Source organism: Cervus canadensis, chromosome 10 (genome assembly GCF_019320065.1).
Source record: "Cervus canadensis isolate Bull #8, Minnesota chromosome 10, ASM1932006v1, whole genome shotgun sequence".
Taxonomy (NCBI): Eukaryota; Metazoa; Chordata; class Mammalia; order Artiodactyla; family Cervidae; genus Cervus; species Cervus canadensis.
In genome coordinates this window covers 17,244,125-17,265,618 of record NC_057395.1, presented here as the reverse complement: position 1 = coordinate 17,265,618, position 21,494 = coordinate 17,244,125, and the positions used below count along the sequence as shown (strand labels likewise).

At 40.9% G+C, this 21,494-nt stretch overlaps 1 protein-coding gene and 1 long non-coding RNA gene across 3 annotated transcripts in view; one reads left to right on the top strand and one right to left on the bottom strand.

Moving 5' to 3' along the window:
- ANKEF1 (ankyrin repeat and EF-hand domain containing 1) overlaps positions 1-21,494 on the top strand; it is a 99,061-nt gene that overhangs the window by 55,246 nt on the left and 22,321 nt on the right. Inside the window, exon 1 of one of the 2 annotated variants that reach the window (XM_043479853.1) lies at positions 18,521-18,999. The exons of the other annotated variant lie outside the window; for it this stretch is intronic. The gene's annotated coding sequence lies outside the window, so the exon portion shown is untranslated. Of the gene's footprint in view, positions 1-18,520; positions 19,000-21,494 lie in introns of those variants that run through there. 2 annotated transcript variants of the gene reach the window in all.
- Positions 894-20,582, bottom strand: LOC122448510. Its single transcript, XR_006271640.1, has 3 exons — positions 20,572-20,582; positions 10,900-10,909; positions 894-5,686 (listed from the first exon to the last, which is right to left on the bottom strand). It is a non-coding gene; the product is annotated as an uncharacterized LOC122448510 (long non-coding RNA).

The window sequence follows — 21,494 nt, the reverse complement described above, 5'->3', positions numbered from 1 at the left end:
AGGTCTTAGGGTTGACTCATGAAATAATGACTATGTCCTGTGACCATTGACTGCAATGCCCATGCCTATCATTATGGGGATGCTCAAGATGCAGTTAAGTCCAGCTACAATTCATGCTCCGGGTCGGGGCCTCAGACGGCCATTGCTGAGTCCAAGCATCCCCCCAAAAATTAAAAATACCAAATGTATGACACCACAGTTATGTGTGAGCATGGGCTGATTAGTCATTAGTCCATCGAGATGTCTTATTTAAGAGGAAAGAGTGGGCGATTTTAGATGAGATGGCCCTGAAGAAAGAACCAGGTGTCTGATAAAATTCATTAAATAGCTACCCCCACGATTCATGGGCCCGGAGCGAGAAGAGGGATCCCTGCCCAGCGGGTTGCTGGTTTCACGCGGCATGGTGACCAAGCTCGTGATCTAAGGGACGGGATACGCATGTTGACAAGGACTGATTTGACTTAATGTGCTATGTACGATGAACAATGACATGTACTATGTACTATAAATAATAGAAAATACATGCTTATAAGCATGGGGCATGTAATATAATGTACTATTATACATAATATGTCCTAATACATTAATTTTATGTACTATAAGCGCATAAGGTTATATCATATGTCTTGTTGTGTAGTTAGTGGGATGTAAAATGTAAATTGGATGTTGAGTGAAAAAGCTGTATTAAATTATTAAAATTTTTGGAAATTTAATACTGATAAAGTTCTTGATTTTTATGGAGCTATATTAATAAGCATCAGGGAATAGTTTAAATAGAACTTCAGCTTTGGGTGTTGATAGTGGAGCTATGGCTTCTTCCTTGAGTCTTAGGGAGGTTGGTTGTTCTCCTTTTCTGGTTTACAAGACCAGTGTATTGAGTATACTACAAAGACTTATCTTCATTTTAGAAGGTTGTTTTCGATTGTGCTGGTGACTGGTATGAGGACTAGGATAATGAAAAAGTATAAGACAGATGCTAGTTGTCCAATAATGATAAAGGGATATTCAACTGGTTGTCCTCCGATTCATGTGAGTGTTAGTAGGTCTGCTACTAAAATTCAGAATAAGCATTGGCTGAATGGTCGGAATATCATGCTGCGTTGTTTGGATGTGTGAAGGAGAGGTATAAGAATTAAGATTAGGATAGATGAGACTAGAGCTAAGACTCCTCCTAGCTTATTGGGAATTGATCGCAGGATTGCGTATGCAAATAGGAAATATCATTCAGGTTTAATATGAGGGGGTGTGTTGAGTGGGTTTGCTGGGGTGTAGTTGTCTGGGTCTCCAAGCAGGTCTGGTGCGAATAATACTAGTAATATTAAGAAGAGAGCTAGAAGTAGGATGCCTAAGATATCTTTAATGGTATAGTAGGGATGGAAGGGGATTTTATCTGCGTCTGATGGGATTCCTGTTGGGTTATTGGATCCTCTCTCGTGAAGGAAGAGTAAGTGTACTATAGCAAGTGCTGCGATGATAAATGGGAGAATAAAGTGGAAAGCGAAAAATCGGGTCAGGGTTGCTTTGTCTACTGAAAAGCCTCCTCAGATTCATTCAACTAGGTTTGTGCCAATGTATGGAATTGCTGAGAGGAGATTGGTAATGACTGTTGCTCCTCAGAATGATATTTGTCCTCATGGTAGAACATATCCTACGAATGCTGTGGCTATAACTGTAAACAGGAGGATTACTCTGATGTTTCATGTCTCTAGAAAAGTATATGATCCGTAGTACAGGCCTCGTCCTACATGTATAAATAGACAGATGAAAAATATTGATGCTCCGTTTGCGTGTATATATCGAATAATTCAGCCATAATTGACATCTCGACAGATATGGGTGACAGAGGAAAATGCTGTTATTGTATCAGATGTGTAGTGTATTGCTAGGAATAGGCCTGTGAGAATTTGTAGAATTAGGCAAATTCCTAGCAAGGAGCCGAAATTTCATCAGGATGAAATGTTTGATGGGGCTGGGAGGTCAATGAATGCGTTGTTTACAATTTTTATTAATGGGTGGGTTTTTCGGATATTGGTCATTAGTGTTCTTGTAGTTGAATGACAACGATGGTTTTTCATATCATTAGTCATGGTTAGATTCCATGTGAGAATAATGATAACACACATTGTATTTATCCTAAGTATTATTTTTGTGCTTGGTTTTGTAGGATTTTCTTCGAAACCTTTGCCTATTTATGGGGGGTTGGGATTAATTGTGAGTGGTGGGGTTGGTTGTGGTATTGTGTTAAATTTTGGTGGGTCTTTTCTGGGTTTAATGGTATTCTTAATTTATTTAGGAGGGATAATAGTGGTTTTTGGTTATACAACGGCAATAGCTACGGAGCGATATCCTGAGATTTGGGTGTCTAATAAGACTGTGTTAGGGGCATTTGTTACTGGTCTGTTAATGGAAGTTATGATGGTTTATTATGTATTAAAAGATGAGGAGGTGGAGATTGTGTTTCAATTTAATGGGTTAGGAGATTGGGTTATTTATGATACGGGAGATTCTGGATTTTTTAGTGAGGAGGCTATAGGAATTGCGGCTCTCTACAGTTATGGTACTTGATTAGTTATTGTGACTGGGTGGTCTTTGTTAATTGGTGTAGTGGTTATTATGGAGATTACTCGTGGAAATTAAATAGGACTATACTAACAGTAATTGTAACTAGGAAGGAGAGGAAATACAGTTTAATTAAGCCTTTTTGGTTTGTAATCATGATTGATATTTTTGTTTGGATAAGTGAAGTTGTTTTAGGTAAAATATTTTCGAGTCAAATTAAGTCTAGGAGAGAGGATGCTGATTTTTGACTTATTGTTAGATTTATGTAAGGAGCCAGGCGGTGTATGATTGTAGGGAAATATCCTAGTATATTAGAGAATTTAAAAATATTTGTTGAGTAATTGAATTTTAGGTTTTGGGTTATGTTACTGATTTCTAGTGCTAAAATAAAGCCTAGGATTGTTACTGTCAGGGCTATTATTTTTAAATGATAAGGTATTGTTAGTTGAGGAATTGTTGTTGGAGGGATATTGTTGGAAATAATAAATCCTGCAAAAAGGCTTCCAATTATTAGGCGTTTAATGGAATTTATTAGGAAAGGGTTGTTTTCATTAATAGTAATTAGGGTTGGGAATCGGGGTTGTCCTAAGAGTGCAAAGAAAATAATGCGGGTGCTGTAAATTGCTGTGAAGGAGGTGGCGATTAGTGTTATTAAGAGGGCTCAGGCGTTGGTGTACGACGTGTTAGCGGCTTCAATAATTAGGTCTTTGGAATAGAATCCAGTAAGGAAAGGTATTCCTGTTAGTGCGAGGCTGCCAATGATTAGGGCTGTTGTGGTAAATGGCATGGCTTTGAATAGGCCCCCTATTTTTCGAATGTCTTGTTCGTCATTTAGACTGTGGATGATAGAGCCAGAGCATATAAATAGTATGGCTTTGAAAAAGGCGTGTGTGCAGATATGGAGGAATGCTAGATAGGGTTGGTTAATACCAATTGTTACTATTATAAGGCCTAGTTGGCTGGAAAAAGCGATAATTTTTTTTGATATCATTCTGGGTGAGAGCACATATTGCTGTAAATAGGGTAGTGATAGCCCCTAGGCATAGTAGGATGGATTGTGCAAATTTGTTGTTTTCTGTCAGTGGGTGGAAACGGATCAATAGGAAAATGCCTGCTACTACTATTGTGCTTGAGTGGAGTAATGCTGAGACGGGAGTGGGGCCTTCTATAGCAGGGGGCAGTCATGGATGCAGACCAAATTGGGCGGATTTTCCAGTTGCGGCTAGTGCAAGGCCCATTAGGGGTATATTAGAGTTGTTTGGGTTTAATATGAAGATTTGTTGGAAGTCTCAGGCGTTAAGATTTGTGAGGAATCATGCTATTGCTAGGATAAAACCGATATCACCGATACGATTATATAGAATTGCTTGTAGGGCTGCTGTGTTTGCGTCTGCTCGTCCATATCATCATCCAATAAGTAAAAATGATATGATTCCTACACCTTCTCATCCAATGAATAATTGAAATAGATTATTTGCTGTGACGAGAATAAGTATAGTAATGAGAAACAGGAGAAGATATTTGAAGAATTGATTAATGTTGGGGTCTGAGTGTATATACCACATTGAAAATTCTATAATGGATCATGTAACAAATAATGCTACTGGCACAAATATTATTGAGAAATAATCTATTTTGAAGCTAAGTGATAGTTTAATAGTTTGAATAGTTAATCAGTGTCAGTTTGAGATAATTATTTCTTGGCCAGTATGAATAAATATTATTGTGGGAATTATACTGGTGATAAAAGCACATGAGATGGTTGTTTTTACGTAGAGTGGGTAGTTAGAAGCTTTATAGTTGTCAGAACTTGTAGTTATGATGGGGATAGTTAGCAGCAGCAGGGTAACTAGTGTAAAGGAGGAGAATAGGTTTATTACTTTTATTTGGAGTTGCACCAATTTTTTGGTTCCTAAGACCAACGGATTTCTGTCATCCTCTAAAAGTTCGAAAAAGCCGTGCTATTATACACGGGGGCATAGAGTTAGCAGTTCTTGCATACTTTTTCGGTAAATAAGGAGATATAAGCTTCTATTATTAGATTCACAATCTAATGTTTTTTTTAAACTATATTTACAGTACAAAGGTCCTAGAATAATTTTTGGGTTTAATGATAGTAATAATAGTGGTAATATGTGTAATGATATGAGGGCATTTTCTCGTGTAAAGGAGGGCGAGATATTGTTGATATGGTGGGTGTATTTGCCTCGTTGTGTTGTGATTAGTATGTAAAGGGAATATAGGGCAGTAATTACTATGTTTACTCCTATTAAAATAATTGTGATGTTGGACCATGAGAAAGAGGATATTACTACAAATAGTTCTCCAATTAGGTTAATTGTTGGAGGGAGAGCTAAGTTAGTTAGGCTTGCTAGAAGTCATCAGGTGGCTATAAGTGGAAGAAAGGTTTGTAGGCCTCGGGCTAAAATTATTGTTCGACTATGGATTCGTTCATAGTTGGAATTTGCTAGGCAAAAGAGTATAGATGAGGTGAGGCCGTGAGTGATTATTAGGGCTGTGGCTCCCATATAGCTTCAAGGTGTCTGAATGAGGATGGCTACAATGACAAGTGCTATATGACTAACGGAGGAATAAGCAATTAATGATTTAAGGTCTGTTTGGCGGAGGCAGATTGAGCTGGTTATAATTATGCCTCATAAGGACAGTATAATAAAGGGATATGCTATAAACTCGGTAAGTGGATTTAAAAATGTTGTGATCCGTAGTATACCATATCCTCCTAATTTTAGTAGAATTGCTGCAAGGACCATGGAGCCTGCAATAGGGGCTTCTACATGGGCTTTGGGTAGTCATCTTCGTGCTGAACTGGGCCAACCTGGTACTCTGCTTGGAGATGACCAAATTTATAATGTTATTGTAACCGCACATGCATTCGTAATAATTTTCTGCATAGTTATGCCAATTATAATTGGAGGATTTGGTAATTGACTAGTTCCCCTAATAATTGGTGCCCCAGACATAGCATTCCCTCGAATAAACAATATAAGCTTTTGACTCCTCCCTCCCTCTTTCTTACTACTTTTAGCATCATCTATAGTTGAAGCTGGCGCAGGAACAGGCTGAACTGTATATCCCCCTCTAGCTGGTAATTTAGCTCACACAGGGGCTTCAGTAGACTTGACTATTTTTTCTTTACACCTGGCAGGTGTCTCTTCAATTCTAGGGGCCATTAACTTTATTACAACAATTATCAATATAAAACCCCCGCCATATCACAATATCAAACCCCCCATGGTGTCCATGGGGTTGCAAAGAGTCAGACATGACTGAGTGACGGAACTGAAGAAAAAAAGGCGGGAGAAGCCCCGGCAGAGTTTGAAGCTGCTTCTTTGAATTTGCAATTCAACATGAAATTTCACCACAGGACTTGGTAAAAAGAGGAGTATAAACCTCTGTCTTTAGATTTACAGTCTAATGCTTCACTCAGCCATTCTACCTATGTTCATTAACCGCTGATTATTTCAACTAACCATAAAGATATCTGTACTCTGTATCTATTATTTGGTGCTTGAGCAGGCATAGTAGGAACAGCCTTAAGCCTACTGATTCGTGCTTCCCTGTCTGTCACTATCTCCTGGAGCTTGCTCAAACTAATGTCCATTGAGTCAGTGATGCCATCCATCCATGTCATCCTCTGTCATCCCCTTCTCCTCCCACCTTCAATCTTTCCCAGCATAAGGGTTTTTTTCCAATGAGTCAGTTCTTTGTATCAGGTGGCCAAAGTATTGGAGCTTCAACTTCAGCATCAGTCCTTCCAATGAACACCCAGGACTGATCTCCTTTAGGATGGACTGGTTGGATCTCCTAGCAGTCCAACGGACTCTCAAGAGTCTTCTCCAACACCACAGTTCAAAAGCATCAATTCTTCAGCACTCAGCTTTCTTCATGGTCCAACTCTCACATCCACACATGACTACTGGAAAAACCATAGCCTTGACTAGATGGACCTTTATTGGTAAAGTAATGTCTCTGCTTTTTAATATGCTGTCTAGATTTGTCATAACTTTTCTTCCAAGGAGAAAGCATCTTTTAATTTCATGGCTGCAGTCACCATCTGAAGTGATTTTGGAGCCCCAAATAATAAGAGTCTGTCACTGTTTCCATTGTTTCCCCATCTATTTGCCATGAAGTGATGGGGCCGGATGCCATGATCTTAGTTTCATGAATGTTGAGTTTTAAGCCAACTTTTTCACTCTCCTCTTTCACTTTTATCTTAGTTCTTTAGTTCTTTGCTTTCTGCCATAAAGGTGGTGTCTTATGCATATCTGAGGTTGTTGATATTTCTCTCAGCAATCTTGATTCCAGTTTGTGCTTCATCCAGCCCAGCGTTTCTCGTGATGTACACTGCATATAAGTTAAATAAGCAGGGTGACAATTTACAGCCTTGACATACTCCTTTCCTGACCTAACAGAAGCAGAAGATATTAAGAAGAGAAGGCAAGAATACACAGAAGAACTATACAAAAATATCTTAATGACCCAGATAACCACAACGATGTGATCACTCACCTAGAGTCAGACATCCTTGAGTGAAGTCAAGTGGGCCTTAGGAAGCGTCACTACAAATAAAGCTAGGGGAGGTGATGGAAGAATTCCAGCTGAGTTATTTCAAATCCTAAAAGGTGATGCTGTGAAAGTGCTGCACTCAATATGCCAGCAAATTTTAAAAACTTAGCAGTGGCCACAGGACTGGAAAAGCTCCATTTTCATTCCAATCCCAAAGAAAGGCAATGCCAAAGAATCTTCAAACTACCACGCAGTTGCACTCATCTCACAAGCTAGCTAAGTAATGCTCAAAATCCTCCAAGTGAGGCTTCAACAGTATGTGAACTGAGAACTTCCAGTTGTTCAAGCTGGATTTAGAAAAGGCAGAGGAACCAGATCAAATTGCCATCATTGGATCATAGAAAAAGCAAGAGAATCCCATGGGTGTCCTACAATTCAACTCAATTCTGATACTATCTACCCATGTTAGCATCAGGGTAGAGGGTTCATTCCCACAAGACTGCCCTTCACTTCAGATGCCAATAGTAAGTCAAGGTTGTCACCTAGATTTCTGACAAAACTGCTGTACATTGGAGGTTCCCATGATCCCTTCTTTGGATTTGGTTAATTTGCTAGAATGGCTCAAAAGACTCAGTGTCTGCTCACTACATTGTTGGTGTATTACAAACAATATTAAAGGATATTAATCAACAGCCAGACGAAGAGATCCATAGGGCAAAGTCCTGAGTCCTGACAAAGGAGTTACTGTTTTTGTGGAGTCTGAACACCCGCACAGTGTCACATGGAAACTTCCTGGTTCTACCTGGAAGCTCTCTAAATCTCATCCTTTTGGGGGTTTATGGAGGCTTTATGACATAGTTGTGATTGATTAGCTAATTGGCCACTGGTGATTGATTCATCCTCTAATCCCTCTTCCCTCTCCGGAGGTGGGGGGTTGGGATTAGAATCTCCAACCTGCTAATCACAAGGGTGTTTCTCCTGAAAACCAGTCCCCATCCTTAGGTGGGGTTCAAAAGTCACCTCATTAACATAACAAAAAGACATCTTTGTTTCTCTCATCATTTAGGAATTCCAAGGGTTTCAGGAGCTCTGTGCCAGAAATGGGGGTGAAGACCAAAGATATTTCTTACTATAAATCACAGTATCACACATGGTTAGCAGGCAAGGAAGCTGAGACACAAGCCCAGATAATGACTCTGGTGCCCAAGCTCATAAGCACAACGTGAAACTGGCCTTTTGGTGAGAAAAGATTGGTTTTTTAGGACTATGTCATATGTGTTGACATAGAAGAGTCATACTGTCAATAAAGCAACTGTCTCAGATTTGAAACTCTAAATTATCTTGGCCAACTCAAGAGTTGCAACTGGGCTTGGAGGGAATCTCGCTAAGAAGACTGGAGGGATATAACAAGATCATTCCCAAGATCTCATCTAGGGGTGGAAAAGTAAAATGGGGAAGTGAAATTGTTTTTAGATTAAGGGAAGCATAAGTGAACAGAACATATGGAGATAGATGGGGGAAAGTTATACTATTTTTATAAAATAAAATAATAGATTATTAGTGACTGAAAATGGAAGGCGGTTATTAATCAGATAGAAAAGCCTTTCAGATTTCCTAAGTTAGCAAGGAGGAATTTGAATAAACCAGAAAAATAAAGAAAAAGATATCACAGCAGAATAAACCAAATACATTGATAAAAAATGTTTAAAAATAAGAGATTGAGGTATAGCAAACAAAAAAGAAATGAATATTGAACTAGGAAGAAGGAAAAGTTATGAACACTAAGAAGAGACGTTATTTAACAATAAAAGGCAAAAGTTAGGCATCAGAAATGTCATAAATTTATATGCACAAACGGTATGGCAGCTAAACACATTAAGCAAAAATTAATAGGAATATAAGACAAATGATAAAAATATACTTATGCAAGAAATTTAATGTATTCTAAAAGATCAATACAGTGAATTTAAAAATAGCCAAATACATGGTGTAGAGGTTCAGAATGAACTTCCCCTAAAATGTGTACTTTTGGATGAGGATTATTTTGAGCTAATAGAAATCAAGATCCTGAAGGTTTAAAAGAAACTACCACGCTTCCTTTAACTACCCAGATGAATTTAAGCTGGGTCTCCTTCCCAGGAAAGAGTTATTACTACAGATGTACTTTATCTAAGTGCCCTCATCTATATAGCAGGGCAATTTGGTTACCAGACATCTGTTTTTTTTCTTATCATCCTGTGAAAGACCCTTCTGTCCTCAGAAGCCCCAAGCCCCTATCCCATTCCTTAGCTCAGGATGGCATACAGAACTCATTTTACACTTCTGTTTCTGATCCTCTGATATATGTGAGGTTCTCTGACCCTCTCATGTATGTGTAGTTCCCATATGTCTTAAATAATGTATATTCTCTTGTTAATCTATATCATATCAATTTAATTCTTAGATCATCCAGAAGAACTTAGAGGGGTGAGGAAAATTTCTTTCCCTCCAACAGGACCTAAGTAATACCAGCTGTTGTTCAGTCACTAAGTCATGTCCGACTCTTCGCCACACCATGGACTGCAGCACACCAGGCTTCTCTGTCCTTCACCATCTCCCGAAGTTTGCTCAAACTTGTGTCAGTTGAGTCATGATGCCATCCAACCATCTCATCCTCTGTCACCCCTTTCTCCCCCTGCCCTCAATCTTTCCCAGCATCAGGGTCTTTTCCAATGAGTTGACCCTTCACATCAGGTGGCCAAAGTATTGGAGCTTCAGCATCCGTCCTTCCAATGAACATTCAGGGTTGATTTCCCTTAAGATTGACTGGTTTGACCATCTTGCTGTCCAAGGGACTCTCAAGTGTTTCTCCAACACCACAGTTTGAAAGCATCAATTCTTTACCACGCAGTCTTCTTTATGGTCCAACTCTCACATCCATACATGACTACTGGAAAAACCATAGATTTGACTATGTAGACATTTGTCAACAAAGTGATGTCTTTGCTTTTCTTTTTCTCTCGTTTTGTTTTGTTTTTAACCTCTGTTAAAAATTTTTATCATTTATATCAACACGTCTCTTATTGTTACAAGGATACAATATAAGCTGTATTTTCTTCCAGGTAAGATTTCAGAACAAAGGCACTAACAGATTCTGAAATACAATTTTGTTTTCATAGGTATGCATACATGTATATGGACACACATGCACATATATGTATGTACATAAAATATGTGTGAAAAGCTTGTATATATGTCATTTAGATTATATGTTAATTAATCATTAATAAACACAGATAAGAAGTTAAATAACTTAATATTCCCACCCTAGTACTATAAGCTAATCCTTCTGTTTTACTATAACTTTTCTCAAAAGTGAATATGGAAATATTTTTTCTACACATATTGCTTCATTTCTACCTTAATTATACCATTGCCTTTATTATTGATGTCTTTGCCTTTTAACATGTTTTCTAGGTTGTCACAGTTTTTCTTCCAAGGAGCAAGCATCTTAATTTTGTGGCTGCGGTCACCATACGCACTGAGTTTGGAGCCCAAGAAATTAAAATCTGTCACCGTTTCCATTGTTTCCCCCATGTATTTGCCAGATGTCATGATTTTCATTTTTTGAATACTGAATTTTAAGCCAGCTGTTTCACTCTCCTCTCCTCCATCAAGAGGCTTTTCAGTTCCTCTTTTCTTTCTGCTATTAAAGTGGTATCATCTGCATATCTGAGGTTGTTGATATTTCTTCTGGCAGTGATTCCAGCATGTTATTCATTCAGCCTGGCATTTGCATGATGTACTCTGCATAAGTTAAATAAGCAGGGTGACAATATACAGCCTTGATGTACTCCTTTCCCTATTTGGAACCAGTCTGTTGTCCCATGTCCAGTTCTAACTGTTGCTTCTTGAACTGCATATAGACGTCTAAGAAGACAGGTAAGGTGGTCGGGTATTCCTGTCTCTTTAAGAATTTAGTATACTAGTAGCCTATGAATAATGAAAATATGCTGGTGTCAAATTAAAATGCACGACATGAAAGTTGTGAGTTTAAGTTTTATTAAGGATCCTACTGAGGACTATAACCTAGGAGACAATGACTCAGTTAGTCCCAAAGAAACTGCTCCAAGGAGACAAGGAGAAAGCAAGTTTATATATGATTCATGGCTAGGGAACACATGCAGTCAATCATACATCTTGGTGAAAGATTATTGCTAATCACAAAGAACAGGTATGTGGAGTTAATGATTTTAGTGTTTTGCTATGTATGGGAAGATGCAAGAATCTAGGTTCATTAGCATTCTCCCTCAAATATACATCAAACTATCGAAGAGGACTACTTATCCAAAGCACAGAGTGCCTTGTCTTATTTTTCATCCTGAATTCCTCTCCGAGTGCACTGTTTGTGGGCAACTGCAGTGGATTATATCTTACCCCTAATACAGTCAAGGAGTAAGGAACATCCTTTTGCTCTTCTTTCTTCACTGTGGATCAAGAGAATTTTTGAGGTGTTTACTTCAGATTCACGATCATTTCCGCATATGATCAGAGAAAAGTGCAGATCCTGATATAAATACCTTTATCCACAAACTTTTCATATTCTAAAGGAGAGTTGCTCAATATTTCTTCAACTCAGGGATTGTTTGCTAATGGCTATAATGCACATGGATCAATCTAAATTCTTAATCAAAGCATTGACAGACCAAACTTGGGTCGGGTCCACTTGCTACCACTAAGCAAGTTCACTTTACTGACACCAGGTTGCAGCGAAGAAAAATATAGTGTTTATTTGCAGGGCACCAAGCAAGGAAAGAGAATCCCCTGGATGCAAGGAGATCCACCCAGTCCATCCTGAAGGAGATCAGTCCTGGGTGCTCATTGGAAGGACTGATGCTGAGGTTGAAGCTCCAGTACTTTGGCCACCTGATGGGAAAACATGACTCATTTGAAGCAACCCTGATGCTGGGAAAGATTGAAGGTGGGAGGAGAAGGGGACGACAGAGGATGAGATGGTTGGATGGCATCACCGGCTCGATGGACTTGAGTTTGAGCAAACTGAGGAATTGGTGGTGGACAGGGAGGCCTGGCGTGCTGCAGTTGTGAAGAGTTAGACACAACTGAGCAACTGAACTGAACTGAACTGAAGCAAGGAAAAAGGCTTCCTAGGTGGCACAGTGGTAAAGAATTCCCCTAAAATGCAAGAGACGCAGGTTCAGTCTCTGGGTTGAGAAGATCCCCTGGAGGAGGAAATGGCAACCCGCTCCAGTATCCTAGCCTATAAAATTCCATGGACAGAGGAGCCTGGAAGGCTTCAGTCCATGGGGTTGCAAAGACTTTGACATGACAGCACAGCACAACAGTAGCAGCAAGCAAGGAGAAAGGGCAGTTCATGGTCAGAGGAGACAAACTTACCAGTGGCTTTCAAGGAAAGTTTTTCAAAGGCAACGTTTACAGTGAGCGTGGCAGTTCACAACTTCCCAGGTGGCTCAGAGGTCAAGAAGCTGTCTGCCAATGCAGGAGACACGGGAGGTGTGGGTTCAGTTCCTGGGTTGGGACGGTTTCCTGGAGTAGGAAATGGCAACCCATTCCTGTTATGCCCGATGTCCGAATCCCCGAGCGGGAAGAGAGAAGGCCTCCGAGACAATGCAATTCGCAAAAAGGGAAGTTTATTGCTGACTCGAGTCAGGGCTCCTGCCGCATCCAACGCAGTGGTGTGGGGTCAGAGAGCCCCGAGCCCAAGCTGTTACACAAATTTATAGGGTGAGCACACGCCGTTGGTAGTTGGTTTAAGCGGATTGCAAAGCAATTTCATTGGTCAAAACTTTTGCGCGTGCAGGACTTTCCCTGGGGTTTCTGCCCCGTTCCTAATTGGCAAACAGCTGTCAGTGTTAATCGAAAGCTGATCCAGGTGGCCTGATAATCTTACCACCCAGAAGTAGGAAGGCCTACTCCTAATCTAAGCTGCCTGCCATGGCATTACTTCTGCTCGCCTCACAATTCCAATATTCTTGTCTGGAAATGTCCATGAATAGAGGAGCCTGATGGGCTACATTCCACAGGGTTGCAAAGAGTCAGACATGACTGAGCACACAGGCAGGGCAGTTCATGGAGTGTACACGCACGTACCACGTGGCAGTTCATGGACTTTCTTCTCATTGGTTGGTGGTGAGGTAACAAGGTGATGTTCATGAATCTTAATAATCAGATGCCAAACAGTCTGGGGTCTAGGTGCTGTGGTCAGCAGGAAGCCATCATTCTCTACCTTGGTGGGAGGGGAGGGGTCTTAGTTTCTGCAGAACAATTCAAAGATAAGGCATGGTATGTCTATCTCCTGAGGAGGAACTAGAACTCTGTTTTGCAGTCAAATTACTGTTTAAGCTATTGCTTAAGCTATCACTACTTTTCTTGCTTAACTGCTTTTCTTTTGTGTGTTCCTTCACTACTTGAGACTGTTCTTTGGAACTCAAATAAAGCTTAGAGGAATTTGTTGTTATTGCTTTCAAAAACAAGAAGTGAGAGACAAAAAGGGACTTTTGTAGGTGGGCCCTGCAGGGCCTTGCTGAGTTTCAACCCCTTCTTTTCTTTGATTCTCCTCAATTCCAAGGGGAACAGGGGCACAGCAAGAAAGTGAATACAGTTTTGGACAGAGGTTAATGATAAATTCAGCAGAGGAGCTCAGGTTTAGGGGGACTTGGTTCCGGAAGCATTAAGCAGAATTCTTCATTGTCAACTAATTTATTTTCCATTTCAAAGCTATTTGACATGTTTTCATTTCCCTTTTGGAAAGAAAGGGAAATCCTTTCTTATCAATCCATCAATCCTTATCAATCCATCATTTACTTGTATAACACAAAAATTTTAAATGTGCAGTGTAAAATAGTAAATAACCTTCCCCACAACACAGAGGTACCCTGAGAGGTTTAGTATTTTTAGAGGGGAAAACTATTAACACATGAATGTGATAAAAGATGAAATTTGTAAATATTTGTGAAAATATAAGAATAACAACAAACTCTACCTTGTTTTCATCTTATGAAAAGATCCACAATGATTCAGTAAATTTTACTTCCAATTAAATGTTCTATCACCCTCTGGCATGCCATACAGATACTAATTCATATTTCAATATTTTTCACATTTAACTTAATTGATATAATTGCATCTGTGAAATGACTACTCTATGGTATGCTTTAATAAAGATGTGTGAGATAATTCAGTAGAGTTACTTTTATTTATCAAGCATTTTGTAGAAAGCCTGGGACTATGTAAGAAATACTAAATTACATAGTTGTAATTTAAAGATAAAGTTTTATTTAATATCAGATAAAGAGTGAAGCACAAGTTAGATTATGGACAGAGAGCTTAGCCCATGCACCCATCTGTCTCCCAGTTTGTGTTGGGAAGGCAGGTGTGCTACCAAACCAGATATGTGTGCTCAATCCTCAGCAAGCCAAAGGCAGAGGTTTGTAACTGAGCTTATTCACAAAGCAGCCACTTGAGGAGAGAGGAGAACTAGTCTCAGATCCAACTCCTTGAAGGCAAGGGATTGGGGATATTTAGGGAGGAAGTAGGGAACAGGGTATGATTTTTGGGAGAAGGGGGAAAGGTGAGGTAATTGATGTTCTGAGCCTGTGCATTTGGGTTACATGTTTCTGTATATTTAAAATGGAGCCACTTGGCATGTGAGGGTGATTTCCCATCATCTGAGGTCAATGAGCCATCGTCAGACACCTGCCCAGGGCCTGTTTTAGGGTTGATGATCCCAACCTGCTGCCTGGGACTGGGCCAGATTCAAGTTTCTATAAAGCAACTGGGCTGTGTGAAGCTGGGAAGGAATGCAATCAAAGAGAGAAAAAGAAGGAAAATAACTAAAGCGAGCTTAATTAATGAAGGCAGTTTATAAGCAAAGGGGTTTTAACAAGCTGTTCCTTAGAATATCTCTTGTTTTGTAAGACAAGCTCAAGAATTTCTGTTAGTTTATCACCTTCTGTTAACTCTATGGGGCATGGCTTCAGGCATAGGGTAGCAAAACTTGCCACCCCAAGTATCTTTGTCAGGTAGATTATTTTGAGATAAAAACAATCAAGGCCTCAAGAGTCAGGGCATCTTTCTTTTGACCTCCCCATTCTGGCTCAGATGCTAAAGAATGTGTCTGCAATGCAGGAGACCCGGGTTGGGAAGATTCCCTAGAGAAAGGAATGGCAACCCACTCCAGTATTCTCGCCTGGAGAATTCCATGGACAGAGGAGCCTGGCGGGCTACAGTCCATGCAGTCGCAAGGAGTTGGACAGGACTGAGCAACTAATACTTTCACTCTTTTCACAGACTGAATAATTTGATGAAGGGCCTGTTCTTTATCTTGCTTCTTCAAACATTTTGTTTACCAAATATTTGCTCTTTCATCTCCACTTTGAAGCCCCAAACCCCTATCCCCAACAACCTCTTTTGTCTTTGGCTGAAGATGGCATTAAATGCCTTAAAGGTGGGGGCTCCTGCCATATTGGCAAGTGAGCTCGGTTTTCTTGGGTCTCCCTCCTGTATACATGTTGCTAAACTTCTGTTTGATTTTCTCCTGTTAATCTGTCCCGTCAATTTAATTCTCAGACCACTCAGAAGGACCTAGAAGGGTAGAGGAAAGGCTTTTCCTACCCAACAGTAAAAACTCCATAAACTTTTCTGTCAAGTTTTCATTAGTTTATATTCTATTAATGCCCTTTCCTCCCATTTTTTTTTCTTTGTGTTGCCCAAGTTCTGACAACGCTGGTGCCAAATGGCTAAGGGGAAAAAAATAAAGTTCACGTTAAGAACTTTTCTGTGTTTTTAAGATCTCTGGTGAAAGAGGGGGAAAGGTTGTCTATTTACTAACATGTGGGATTTCTAAAATTTTACCCTTGTATGCCTGCTGCCTCATTAGAGGAAGCTGGTATTTATCAATGTACTGCTCAGCCAAACTAACCTCCCTAGGCTACAAAAAGGTTACAATCAAACATGATTATCTATTGCCAAGCTACTTTTCAGCTACCTGCTCATAAAATCAAAGAGAATTTTTACTGAACCCAGAGATTACCCTTTCAGGGGAAAATTTCCCTGAAACCATCTTATAAGAGTGAGTCAGACTGCTTTGTTTATCTCCAAGGTCTTGATCAACTAACAAACATTTGCCCAACTTCTACTCAGAATATTTGCACCAAGAGTTATGATAAATCCAAGCATAGTTTACACATGACTAATCTGTTCCCTTGGACTTCTAGGTGTGTCTCTTCCCAAACCTACCAAATCCTCAAATAACTTTAGGAACCTTCTCCAGAGCTGAACATCAACATCAACTTTGTCTCCAGAATGAGGAAGACTACCGTGGTAAAAATCCACTGATGACCTGTAATAGAGAGTTTGAATTGTTCATCTACTGAAGCATTCCCCAAGAATCAGTCACATTTGTCCACCAGAGCCAAGATGAGCTCATTCCTTGTTTTTTGTTTTATCTGTTTGTTTTTCATATTTGGCCACATCTTGTGGCTTGTGGCTTATGCCCTGCCAGGGATCAAACCTTCACCCTTGGCAATGAAAACACGAGCCCTAACCACTGGACTGCCAGGGAATTCCCAAGATCATTCATATTAAGCCTACTTCCTTTACAGCTTGTAAGGGTAGCTGATAATATTCTGGTTTTACAAACTGAGACCCAAGTGAGTGACTTCCTCTTCACTGCCAAACCCCACTAGATCAACAAGCCAAACCCAAATGTGAGGCTTTCCCTACACTGAGAAACAGTAATAAAAGAAATGGTGCCCTGATTCTATTAAAATAATCTGAGTTGTGTGGTGCCTGATCGAGGGTGAATAGTGTAGCTTTCCAATAAATAGATACATGCAGTCAAAGCTTTTAGATTAACAATTAGTAATCAGAGCATACAAAATAAAATCATGAAATAGACTGGCAAAAAGTTAAAAGTGTAACAAAAGCAAATTTTGGCTAAGACACATACTTGTAACTGGAGTCTAAATTGTTATACACACCTGGAAAACAAGTTGACATTATCTTGACATTATAAATGACCTATGACCCAGAAATTTCACTCTTAGGTATATACTTTAAAGACACTCTTGAACTTGAGAATCTAAAGACACGTACAAACATGATTATAACATCATTGCTTTTAATAATAAATACTGGAGACAGCCTAAATACTCAACAGTAGTAGAACAGATTTAGATAGGGAATGGAATGGTGATACAATGGAAGAGTTTACAGCTGTTAAGATAAAGGAGCAACAATTAAACATATCAAAAATATACATTTCAAAAATAAGATGTTGAAAAAAACATCAAAACAATAACACACTATTCTGTACCATTTTTATAAATTCTGAAAACATGCAATACTGAATACATATTATTTAGGGAAGTTTTCATAGAAAGCAACACATTTTTCAAAAGCCAGGGGATGATCAGTACAAAATTCACAATAGTGGTTATCTCTGAGGTCAGAAAAGGGCAGATGCAGTATAGCAGAAAAACCCAGGCTCTCGAGGCAGGCTGCTTTCTCTTTAGCCATGGTATGGTTTCATTCTTCATACTTTCCATGTGTTATATATTAACTGATTGCTCTCCTGTGTTCATGGAATAGTCCTCAATCATATTTTTAAATAAAGTGTAAACTAGAAGATAGGTGGGATAAGGAACTATTGCTTTTAATCAGAAGCTATTACATACTATTTTAAAAAGCATACATATTTTATATTCACATGAACAAATAAAACTTTCAGAATTTGCCTCCAAAATAGTGTGTATGTGTTGGGGGATTGGGGGGTGGGTAGGGATATTAGGGCAATTTTGTAGGCCCTGAAATAAAATTATCTCCATGATATATTTTGTCCTGTTTGTACATAAATTTTTAAGTATATGTGTATATATATACATCTTAGAGTATGAAAAGAACATTTCTAGGATCCATGAGAAAGAAAATTTGTAAGAATCTACAGCAGTTATCTCCTCTGACAGGTAGATTCCCTTTTCATTTTATTGTATAATTTATTGTATTTTCATTTAACTTTACTGTTTAATTAACTAATTTAATTAATCAATGCTATTTGAGCTTTAGGCTTCCCTGTAGCTCAGACAGTAAAGAATCTCCTTGCAGCGCAGGAGACCTGGGTTCCAAACCTGAGTGGGGAAGATCCCCTGGAGAAGGGAATGGCAATCCACTCCACTATTCTTGCTTGGAGATCTCATGGACAGAGGAGTCTGACGGGCCACAGTCCATGGGGTCGCAAAGTGTTGGACACGACTGAGCTACTAACACGCTATATGAGCTTTATCTTTCTGATTAAATTACTTTTTGAATGAGGGCAGGAGGTGGGAAAAGAGGATGAGGAGGGGAGGCCTCCTGGAGACCGCAGCAAGGGCCGCAGCTCCACCCCCCCCCCCGCTCCCCCCCGCCCCGCCATCCGCTCTGTGAGCGCTGACCCCCTCCCGCATCCTAGTCGGGGGCCCCCCTCCAGGACCGAGCCACCCCGTGGGCAGGGCGGCGGGCGGTGGGCGGAGACGAGACTCTGCCGCCCCGCCCCGCCCCGCCCCGCCCCGCCCCGCGCACCTGGCCGGTTGCCGTGGCAGCAGGCCTCTCACGCTCGCCTGGACCTCACAATCGTCCAGGCCGCCGGCCCCTCCCCCGCCCCCTGCGGAGACCTGGCCGCTTTCGCCCTCGGCGGTTCCGGAGCCCAAGGACACACACACTCGCTTCCCCGCTTCCCCGCAACCCCACGCGCCTGCTAGCCTGCTCTGCCCAAAGGGACACCATTCACGACTGGCCGCCCAAGCCGGGCTGGGGGAGCCCAGGGTCGAGTCTGGGACCCGCGCCAAAACCCGCCCCCTCGAGAGGAGGCGCGTCGGGGCGATGACATCCTTGGCTCCTGATCCTCGAGGCAACTAAGAGGTGAGCTCGGCACCTTCGTCCCTGTCACCTGGACTTTTGAAATGACGTCATACCCTCCCTCCCTTCTAGATTTTTCTGAGACTTAAAATTGTAGGGGACAGTAAAGAACACCCGAAATGTAAACCTTGTCTTATGGATGAGCTGAAACCCACAGATGTTTGATTTATTCATGGCCAGCCTGTGTGAAGAGACTTGGCTAAATTCTTTACAAAGCTGATCTCATTTCTGCTTCACACAGTCGGTGAAGTGTGCAGTATTCTTATCCCCATTTCACAGGTGAAGAGAGCAAGGCACAAGCTAGGTAGGTGGCTTGTCAAGGTTTATTCAACTCCTTTGTATAGATAATGTCGCAGAGGAGGAGGAAACACAAGGTGGGGTGGGGGGGGGGGAGCAACAGATCTGGTTTCCAATGTACACCCTTTTCACTGTACCCCTCCTCTTTCTAACCAATCACACTTGCCTCATAGGCTCCTTTGAGACGTTCATGAACTCTGCGGATCTCTCCCTACAAGGGAAAAATGCACCTGGACACACACACCCTGTGGATTTCCATATGATTTCAGAATATCCAGACTCCAAACATGAACTTCAATTTGAGGAATTCCATTCTTTCCACTACCTTTTGAGACTGTCCACAGGGATATTTAGATAGGGGTTTTCCAAGATGCTCCAGGGCCACCCACACGTACTGAGATGTGTGTGTATGTTGTGACCCTCCTGAGGATCAGAGATGCTATACAATCTACGGGCAACCCAGGACTAGAGGGCAGGACTTCTGTTTCCCCCAAGGGGGTCAGTCTTATCAGTTGGTCACAAAGAACACTACACAAGACATTTGCTCTCTCCTCAGCATTTCCAAGCTTCAGCAGAGAGATGCAAGCCTGTGGCTGCTTAATTCATCCTTGTATCTTAATTGGACATACGCTGCTAGTTATTTGTAGGGGCATTGCACTCAGAGACAACACTGAAACATGTCTCTATCCTCACAAATGAGGTTGCATCAACTCAGTGTAAGCAGTAAGCTTTAGAGGAGCATCTTATCCTATTCTGTATGTGATGTATGTGTGAGGTAAGACATCCATGCACCTAACCAGAAAAGGCGAATAATAATGAAACAAGCCATAAATGCCAGCAAAAATAAATGTCACCAAGCCAAGCCCCAAAGGCCAAGAGGATGAGTTCTCAAGCAGCTTGGGACTTACTGGGAGCCTATTTATACACATGGTTCTAACAAATTGCCTCATCAATTCCTAGTCCATCACACATTGTAAACAGATTAGAAGGGAACAGAGGGGCTACAGCAAGCAGAACATAAAAGCCACGTGCCACATGATAGCTGATGCTTTCCACAGCAAAAGAGGAAGCACAGAGTATAAACAGCAGGCAGAGGAGAAGGAAGAAAGGAAGGGCCCCAGCACAAATCTGACTGTGGTGGTCACTTACTGGAACACCTTCCTCCTTGCCCTCACCCAGTCGTGGGCTGACTGCAACTGACAAAAACCTCATCATTCCCATGCACCAGGCTCAGATCTCTGCCTGAATAAGGTTTCCCATCCCCTTGTGAATTCTAACTCAGCATGTTCAAAACCTAGCCGTCTATACTTCCTAACCAGTCTGGATCCCATCCTGAGTACTCCATCTCAGACGAAGGTTGCTCAAACCAGAAACCTAGGCGTTTTCTTTGTTTCTTCCACTCAAGTTTTTAACCTTCAGTCATCATTTATTGAGCAAATATTTATTGACTCCTCATAGAAATCAGGTTCTGGGTGACTGAGAGACAATGATAATCAAAATATAAAGCTTCTATGCGGTGAAGACTGGCTACTAGTGGGAGAGACACAACTGTGTCTCTATAAATGGAATAAACTCCATATAAACTCCATAAATGGAATATGTCTATGTTTTCAGGTCTCTAGATGTTATATATAGAAATTTTACTTAATATTGTGAAGAAAATAAACCAAAAGGATCATGTAACATTTTGGCTGCAATTTGAGTGGTGAGAATGCTAGCCAACAGAAATTCTGAGCAAAGAACACTGTAGGCAGAGGCAACAAGCGGTTCCAGGGGCAGGAAGTAAAGTGAAGTACAAGTCACTCAGTCATGTCCAACTCTTTGCAACCCCACAGACTGCAGCTCACCAGGCTTCCCTGTCCTTCACCATCTCCCAGTTTGTTTAAACTCATGTCCATTGAGTCGGTGATGCCATCCAACCATCTGTCATCCTCTTCTCCACCTGCCTTCTATCTTTCCCAGCTTTAGGGTCTTGTTCAGTGAGTCAGCTCTTCATATCAGGTGGCCAGAGTATTGGAGCTTCAGCTTCAGCATCAGCTCTCTCAATGAATATTCAGAGTTGATTTCCTTTAGGACTGACTGGTTTGATCTCCTGCTGTCCAAGGGATTCTCAAGAGTCTTCTTCAACACTGTGGTTTGAAAGCATCAGTTCTTCAGTGTTCAGCCTTCTTTGTCCAGCTCTCACATCCATACATGACTAC